The sequence below is a fragment of the Paramisgurnus dabryanus genome, chromosome 7 (genome assembly GCF_030506205.2).
Source record: "Paramisgurnus dabryanus chromosome 7, PD_genome_1.1, whole genome shotgun sequence".
Lineage (NCBI taxonomy): Eukaryota > Metazoa > Chordata > Actinopteri > Cypriniformes > Cobitidae > Paramisgurnus > Paramisgurnus dabryanus.
The window spans coordinates 48,550,418-48,560,039 of record NC_133343.1 but is presented as its reverse complement, the minus strand read 5'-3'; the positions used below and the strand labels follow the sequence as shown (position 1 = coordinate 48,560,039).

General features: G+C 39.6%; 1 long non-coding RNA gene across 1 annotated transcript; it reads right to left on the bottom strand.

Moving 5' to 3' along the window:
* Positions 1 to 7,768: 7,768 nt before the first annotated feature.
* On the bottom strand, positions 7,769 to 8,745 carry LOC135735386 (uncharacterized). Its single transcript, XR_010527540.1, has 2 exons — positions 8,261 to 8,745; positions 7,769 to 7,993 (listed from the first exon to the last, which is right to left on the bottom strand). It is a non-coding gene; the product is annotated as an uncharacterized lncRNA (long non-coding RNA).
* Between the last annotated feature and the right edge of the window lie 877 nt (positions 8,746 to 9,622).

The following is a 9,622-nucleotide window of genomic DNA, read 5'->3' as shown; positions in this document are numbered from 1 at the left end:
ACTAAAACAAGGTAAGCAGAAGCCTGTTTTATCGAATTCTGCTATTTGGATATACCAAATTACTTGTGTTGATAAGGAGATCCGAACTGAATTACAAATTTACATTTTTGTAAATTGATCAGAGTTTTTGAAATCATTGAATTTTGTTGTTAAATAAAAGGTTGAGGATTCCTTTAACGCATTAGGCGTTATAAAATACCAACTCGGGTTGAAGCCCGTAGGGGGTTGAGAAACCAATGGGTGGAGGGCCCAGGAACCATCTAATTGAGTACAGTATTAAATTTAAGGGTTGAGAAACCTTTAGGTGAAAGTCCTAGGAATAATCTAATTGAGTACAGTATTAAATTTAAGGGTTGAGAAACCTTTAGGTGAAAGTCCTAGGAATTATCTAATTGAGTACAGTATTGAATTTATGGGTTGAGAAACCTTTAGGTGAAAGTCCTAGGAATCATCTAATTGAGTACAGTATTAAATTAAGGGTGTGGAAACCTTTGGGTTAAAGGCCCAGGAAATTCCATTGTGTACTTGATTCTGCAGTTGTATTTGGGTATATTTCATTTTGACATTATATATATAGAGGAATTGTATTTACAGTTGTATAAAGAATGGTTGAATTTCAGAAAGAGTGTGATGCATATGTGTGTTCACCGGTGTATGTGCCATGGAAAAAAGGCTAATAGTTTGGAAAAGGACCAACTGTAAAAGACTCAGAGAAAGAGTTGAGAATTTGGACAAGATTGGCTTTGGTTGCTGCTGCCATGCAGGCTATTAAATCAAATAGAAAAGGGGAAGTTTACAGTGGTGCAGCTGCAAAGCAACAGGAAGTTAAACAAGGAAACAGTCAGCCAGACTCAGGTGTGACACCTACGGCTCCTCCTCCAGCTCCACCCCCAGTGAAATCGATCTACCCCTATTTGCCCACACCTCCTCCTTATGAGAAAGCCAAAGCCCCAATGCAACAGCCTGTTTTTCAAATCAATAGCAGTGAATTGAATGTAGATGTAGATTTTATTTGTGTGAAAATGTAGTGTGTCTGTGATATATTGAGTCTGTTAAAACCATAAATGGGATTAAGCAAAATTTAGCAGAAAGACAGAGGCGAAGCTTTGAAAGAAAAACAACAAATTACAGAAAAGAGTAGAGACCAAGTTATTAAATGTGGAAATACAGATGAACAATTAAAAAAGGACAGAAAATTGTTAAAAGGTGAATGACACAGATAAATTGTATAAAGGACAAAAAGATTTAACAAAATGAAGAGAAGTCTTCATCTGATGATGGAAGGTGGTCACAAGATAAATTTTATTTTAAATTGAAAGGCAATATTTTGCAATGGGTTAAGTTAAACCTTGAAAGGCTGAAAGCTCTCATCCTTTGACATTCAAGAAAGTGACTAAAAAGCTGGCAAGAAACAGACAATGAAAAACTGTGTGTGACATCAAAGTGTTGGAGTTGCAAAGAGAGGATTAACTCATAAACTGGACTGAGAACACATTCTATTTGAATGGGACTATAGTTGACCTCAAGCAGTGAAGGGGGCACTGCATATGGTCAGAGACAATTACAAGGATGAAACACCAAAAAGACTGAGTGGAATCCAGAAAGAGACTAACAAAGACAATAATGTTCTTGGAGGCAAGAGAAACTGGACAATACTTCACTGGACACTGAACTTTTTCATCTTCATACGAGCCTTTGAGTGAAAAAGGGGAAAGAGTAAACAGCCGTTCAATGTTTAGTAAAGACCTTGTTACTATAGGGACACAGACATTCTTTATGAGAAAATCAGCTAGACACATTTAAAGGCTGATCAAGAACTTTGTTGTTAGGTGTGACTACCTGTTCTGAAATCAAATCAGACTCCTATTAATCTGACAGGAAGAAATGCATAATTGAATTTGGTATCTACAGAGGAAGTCAGAATTCCACTGATGGTACTGAGCTAAAAAGCAAATATATATGGCATAGAACAGCTATGGCAGAAAGGAAATTAAAATAGATAAAAGAAATAAATTGAAAAAGAAAAAAAGAACACCATAGAACACTATAAAAGGTAAACAAGAAAATCTGTGAGAATAGAAAAATAACTGATTATTGTAACAAACTTTGTATTTAAGGAAATTGCCAGCCCAGACATCATATATGTGCATGAAGGTGTTCACATGGCAGATCTAATCACTGAGGGTGAGCCACATGACTGCATACCATTGATTGAAAAAACACACAAATTGAGAGATGGTTTGTTCGCGGTACCACTGACAACTCCCCCACCGGTAATCTCAATGTTTACAGATGGTTGTTGTTTTAGAGCATCAGATGGTTCGCTAAAGGCAGGCTTTGCTGTGGTTGAGCAAGTTGAGGGTGATTTTGTGACTAGAGTGAGTGGTAAATTGGAGGGTAAGCAGTCAGCACAGAGAGCTGAAATGGTAGCTGTTATCAAAGCCTTGCACTACACTGGTGAAGAGAGGGTGATTGTTTATAGTGACTTTGCATATGTGATTGGTGCAGTATATATGGAACTGCCATATGGCAGATAGGTGGGTTTGAAACCAGGAAAGGCCGGCCTATAGTAAATGCTAGCAAAGCCTGACACATACTACAGGCTGTGAAGGTACCTAATGAAGTGGCTGTTGTCAACTGCCTAATACACCACTTATATCCCCAACCATGGTTTCCCAAGACAAAGTTAGATCTGACAAACTGACAAACACGCAATGGAATTTACATATAGTTTTGGGGCTGCTTATCACCCCAATGTTAGAGCAAAGATGAAATAGTGAACCTGACTTTGACATTAAAATTTGACTTGACAAAATCTGTGCACAGACAAAAATAACATGGCTTGAGGCATTACCAATTGCATTAATGTCTATTCGCTCTTCTGTTAACAGGATTTCTGGTTTCACAACCTTTGAATTGCTTACAGGTCGTCAGTTTCCGTGTCCGAGGAATGCCCTGGTGAAGGACCCTATCCTGCCACTAACTAATGATGTTTATTTCTACAAACTAACTGCTCTGATTAAACATTTTTCTTGCCAGGCTACCAAACAACGAAATTGTGAGAACGACCCAGCTGTTACAAATGATGATTGGGTTTCTAACAGACACAGGTGTGGACCTGAGGAATCAGGTCCAAGAGAGGGAGAGTGTTGAAAGTGAATCAGCTGGAATACAGAGAGGACAAACAGGAAGTGGTAACACATCAGTGGCAACACTCACACAACACCAACAACAAAGTCAACAAACACTCTGTAAAATTGTGCATAAAAAAGGTGACATTTTTTCCAGCCCAGTAACAGAACCCCTAGCACACTGTGTGAGCACAGATTGTGCCTACGGAGCAGGTATAGCCGTACAGTTCAAAGCGAAGTACGGTACACAAAAGGTTGTAAGACAGAACAAACACACAGGTGAATGTGCAGTTACCCATGAGGACGACGGCAGATTGATTTTTCATTTAATAACAAAACAAAATTGTACTGATTTACCAACATATGAGATTTTTACCTACAGCCTCAGATGTATGAGAGAGTGGTGTGAGAAAGAAAACATAACAAGTGTATCCACTCCCCGGTTGGGGTGTGGACTGGATAAATTGGATTTCCACAAAGTGCTGGAAATCCTGACAGAAGTGTTTAGAGACCTGAATATCACAATTACCATATATTCATTATAACCTGGGTAACTACATACCATATTGACCTTTGAATTTTGACCTTTGAATTTCTTAAGTTTTTTATACAATTCTACAGTATTAATTTCATATTTCATTTTTCTTTTCCTTTTTGAATTTACGATTGTTATTTGAGTATTAGCCAATAGGCATAAGTGTATTTTTTTCACAGAGATGAAGCTATATGCAAATTGGAAGGTTCTGTGGGCCCTAGGAGTTATAACTGCAATTATAGTCACCATAATATTTGGCATAAACAATGGAGATCCCTGTGTAACAGACTGATAGTGTCTGCAATAGAGAAAAAAGAAAATCCACCCAAATACAGCATGCCGCTATTAGGCCTAAAGAACCTGGAGGATGATGAGGAGGAACAAGTGTGACCTCTTTCAGAGGTCAAGAGAGGGAATTGTGAGATTTGATTTTGTTTTACTAATCGTGCTGTTTATAATCTTAATTAATGTGTATTATTACAACAAAGATTTCTGTGCTGAATGCAAGAAAGTTGTCTGTGTGGTTTCGGTTGGGGGAGAAACAGCATATGCTGAGGAATGTACGTCTGGAAATTGTTAAGATAAGAGAGATACCTGAGGGAGAAAAGCAAACAGGGAACCATGTTATTAACTAATGCTTTAATATTCACAGGATAAAATATGCAATGTATTTCTTACTTAATCAGTATTAATCATTGAATAATTGATGTAATAAATATAAGATGTTGTCTTTGATAAATTTGTATTAACCAATGAAATGAAGGTTGCATATAGAATAACTTAATGGGGGCAGGGCAGCTCAACCTTGAAGAAACAGAATCTCCTGTGTTTGTTCTTCGTGTCTGTGTGTGTCCATTTTTGCCTACAGGCTAAAATTGGGTGTGGTGAGGGAGTCAGATTCACGAGGAAAAGCAGCCTTTGTGGGTGGAGATTTTCTGAAGAAAGATCGACGTCACATATTATATATTTGTATCTTGTGCCTTTCCTCTAAATTATGAACATGCAATGGACGCCTTAAAGTCCAACACTAGCTTAGCTTAGCACACAGACTGGAAGTGAATGGCTTCAGCTAGCATACTGCTCCCAATAAGTGACAAAATAACGCGAACATTTTTCTATTTATGTGTTGTGATTTGTATAGTCACACCGTGTACAAATAACAAGGTGATATGAGACACAGCCATATTTTAACAGTATACATACTGGGAACTATATTCTCAGAAGACAAAGCACTGCTACTTGGGCGGACCGATTTGCACAACTCTGACCGAACTCTCTGGTCCTCACCAGGGGACTTTCTCGGGTGCTGTGAGAAAATCACTCCGCCCAAGTAGCAGTGCTTCACCTTCTGAGAATATAGTTCCCAGTATATATACTGTTAAAAGATGGCTGTGTCACACATGACCTTGTTATTTGTACATGTTGTGACTACACAAACCACAACACGTAAATAGGAAAATGTTTGCTTTATTTTGTCACTTATTGGGAGCAGTATGCTAGCTGAAGCTATTTACTTCCAGTCTTTGTGCTAAGCTAAGCTAGAGGGGACTGCGTCAGACAGAGTTACAGCACGCACGGAGATGAGAAAGGTATGTATGGACTTATCTAACTCCGGGGGATACGTTGAATAAGCTAAATTCCCAAAATCTGGGCGTGTTCCTTTAACAAAGCAAACACTGACAGGTTGCTTTACGTGTGAGTCAAACAGCCTTTTGTGTAGTCCCTTACCAATGAGATCGAAGATGGACTTCAGAACCTCTGGACTGTCTGTGTAATACTTTAAACTCACCCAGACAAGCAAGGCATCTTGTTAGCAGACATCCCGACCTGATCAAAAACTTTTGATTAGGAGATGTTCTAATCCTATTTTTAATATACGTTTTACAAACTTACCACAGGTGATCTGGCAAAGCGACTTATGAAACAGCATCTTCCCAAATCTCCTCTTCAGGCTCTTAGCGATCATTGCATTTGATAAAGTTTGGAAAAAGAAAAACATATTTAATTAGTATAGAAACATAAATGTAATGTTTTAGTTAGAAATACAGAAATAAATTTTTTTGTCATAACACTATTCATTACCCTTTAAGGGGGAATGATTTGGGCATCTGGAAAGACACATGACTTCACATCTCTGTATTTTATCACACGTCTTCAAATTGCATGTTGATCTGCCTTCAATTTAAAACACATAATAAAATAAAAACAAGTCATAGCCCTTTTAAAAAGAAAACATAAATTGTGAATGACCGCAGCATAAACGTAACATGTGATTGACTGATTGCCATGGAAACATGAAGGTCACTTCGACTATCTTGTCCCTTTTAATTTTATAACTGCATTTATACACATTACCCCGTCGTGAAAACCTCAGCATGATTAATATTGGATTCGACGCCCATGTTATAACTTAACGTCATCAGTAAGTTTAGATTAATGTCAATTACACAAACTGCTAAACGTATCCGTTATTGCGAATTCGTAAGCCATAAAACACCAACATCTCATCTAAGTTTTAAGACTTAATCAGTAATATGAATTTGAGAAATAGAGCAGCTTAACTGACCGCACCGCACTCGAGCTGCTGCTGCTCCTTACCAAAGGCTGATAGGTGTCTGTGGCGCCTGTAAGACCTCTCGGATATACACTGACTGAACTACGATATCAACACTTTTTCACCAAAGTTGTCCAAAAAAGCACTTACATTTATAACTAGTTGCTTTTCTGAAGTAAAAACAACCAAGTGGTTAAGTTGATAACAACACATATTGAATCAACGTTGAACAAACAACTGACCTTATTTCAACCAAATTTCAACGTTGATTTTTAAGCATTTTATTAACCTTTTTCAACCGTTTACCATTCACCGTTGTTTCAACGTTGAACAAACAACTGACCTAATTTCAACCAAATTTCAACGTTGAAGGTCGGTCATATGCCCGCTGGGCCTTTTTGCAAAACATTACACACAGTGATTTGTAAAACTCCACACACATTTTCACACCTTATACACAGATAAGGATTGTAAGGTTACTTCCTTGTCATTACAAAGCCCTGGATTGCCAATTACAACACCAATGAATGAATTGGATAGTCACATCCACCAAGTGTGGAAGCACATATGTGCAAATTTGAAAACGCAGCACTCAGTTGTGCTATAAAAGGAAACTTTAATAAAAATGGAAAGACTAAAAGAAGAAGAAAAGAAAGAAATGTAATTGGACACAGGGCAATCACCAATGTGCCAGGGCAGCGAGGGGGTAACATCACCCTTTGAACTGCTACCACACAAAATGGGGTCCTCCACCACCATGCAAATATGGGATCCTATAATGCAATTTAGTACTTGCATTTCTTGACAGATTGCACAAGATTGTCACAGCATTAAACCAAGTAGACCAGATGCGGTACATTGTCATTTGGAACATCAGGCTGCTCTGGTCCATAATTGGTTCCATGAGCACCCTGAATTTGAAGTCTGTGGGATTTGATTTTGTTTTACTAATCGTGCTGTTTATAATCTTAATTCATGTGTATTGTTACAACAATGATTTCTGTGCTGAGTACAAGAAAGTTGTGTGTGTGTGTGTGCGTGTGTGTGTGTGTCTTATATATATATATATATATATATATATATATATATATATATATATATATATACACACATCATTTTTGGTTTTATAAATTGTGCAATACATTTTTAGATGTAAATTTTGTTCTTGTTTATTTTAATGTGTGCTTTTCACTGGTACCATAATTTTTCTTTTGTGAATAATAAAAAACTACATTTCTTCATCTAACCCTGTAGTCTTTTGTACATCAAAGTTATACATTATAGACTTGTGGAGGTGGAATGATTACTGTCACTGTAATTTAGCTGGCATTACTTACTTTACAAAATCTACCTGGATTATTTCCCTTGTTGGAATTCATTTGGGTTCAAAATAAAGCCAAATATTATATGTGTTACACAATTTAGACCTAAACTTTAAAAAGAAATTGCAAGAATGCTTTCCTCAAATTGCAGTCACTCTTTCTCTAGGCAAATAACGTTACTCTAATGTAGCAACAATAAGGACTATAAAACAAACCACAACCAATATGAGTTTTAACTTTTTATTAAAAAAACATAAACAATTCACACTTATAGCTCATCCAGAGCTTCATCCGTTTCTTTATAGCCGCTATAATGTCCGTGAGGAGCTGGATATCTCCGTCTGATGTCCTGAACAACACAGGCAGGTAAAACAAGTCGATAGCCTAACCCCAGTCTTTCGCCTTGCAAAACCATTCCACGAAATGACGGTAGGATGCAAGTCGATATTGTCTAGAAACAGAAAGCACTACGTTAGCAAAGCAAGCTATTTTCACATACAATAGGCTAACATAGGTGTAAATATAACAATCCTATCTCAGCTGACAGACGTCCCATACGAAAATTAACCATGGTTTTACTGCAGTTAAAACCAAAAACCAAATTTAAACCATGGTTTTGCTCATAGTAATAAATTCACCAAAAAACCATGGTTAATACACTTTTAACACAATAAAACTATGGTTAATTTTTGTAAGGGGTGAAAAACAAAATACTCACTTTATACTCATGCTTCCGTTTCTCCCTGCGGGCTTTGGCTGGCGTTTCCAATTCACCTTCGGAATCCTGAAATAAGTTTCCAGGACTCCCCTGTCCATGTGTGGATCAAAGCTTCGGTGCTGTGTTACATATACTGGCGGTCCCGTTTCCACAGCAGATTCAGCCATTTCTTCAAGAAGAAAATGGCATCGCTGAAATTCGAGACAGCAATATGACTCTTTTTCGGTGTCCATAGGCGCACAGCGAGCGCACCTACACCACCAGACCGCGCCAACTCGAGTCTGGCTGGGCTCTTCGTCTCGCACCACCTCGGCTACAGCAGCTGCTGTGGCAGCCTCTTGTTCCTCGATCATCCGTAACTGTTCCTCGTTGTATTGCGGCTCGTACAGGTAACCGCGAACATCAGATTCGAGCAACAGGTCATCAAAATCCCCTTCTGCCATCTCTTTTTCAACACTACACTCTGCCATCGTGGTTTGTTTACTCGGCTTTCTATGGCGTTTAATCAGACCCAAAAGTCGCGCGCACAAAAACCGCGCGCGAGCGAGAGATGCGAGCGCGCGAGCGAGAGATGCGAGCGCGCAGAACACTATTCGCGCGCGAAAAAGCGTCCTCGCGAGCGCGCAGAACACTATTCGCGCACGGAAAAGCGTCCTCGCGAGCGCGCAGAACACTATTCGCGCGCGGAAACCTCCGCTCAGCGCGCACAAATGCAGTCACGGGAGCAAGGGCTGGGGTGTGCGCTCACTAGACTCTGGCCCTGTCCCAAATGGCGCACTTCATGTGGACTTTCGGTCTCGTGGCCTTAAATTGCGCGTTCTCGCGTAGTCTACGAGTCCGTAGGGTGTCCCATCTGTCATTTTTACGCTTTGAAGTGTGCTCATCACACCTCCTTTGCCCCCTTGATGCGGTCTTCAGCGAAGCCCGCATTGCAGCAGGCTTCGCGCACTTTGCCAACCCAGAAGTCCTTGCGAAAGGGCAATCGAACCAATCAGACGACGGAAGGGAGGAGTTCACACTGACGGGCAACTTCTCTACCTATTTTCCGGTGTGATGCTCAAGTCTGTCCCAAAATACGACTCCGGTGCACCCACGTGGACTCACATCAAGGGTCCCTAAAGTCTGGACTACGTGATGTCATCAAAGTGCGGACTCTGAGGAGGACCACAAGTCCGGAGTGTGCCATTTGGGACAGGGCCTCTCTCTGCGCTCGCGCAGCTGCACCATTCGCGCTCGCTCGATCAAGATGACTTTTGGGACTTTGGGGGCGGGACATTGACTGATGTCTCCGCATCTGTGATTGGTTGTTTGAAGTCGGGTTTTTTACCCTCCATCACAGTAGGTGGCGGTATGCACCTTTGA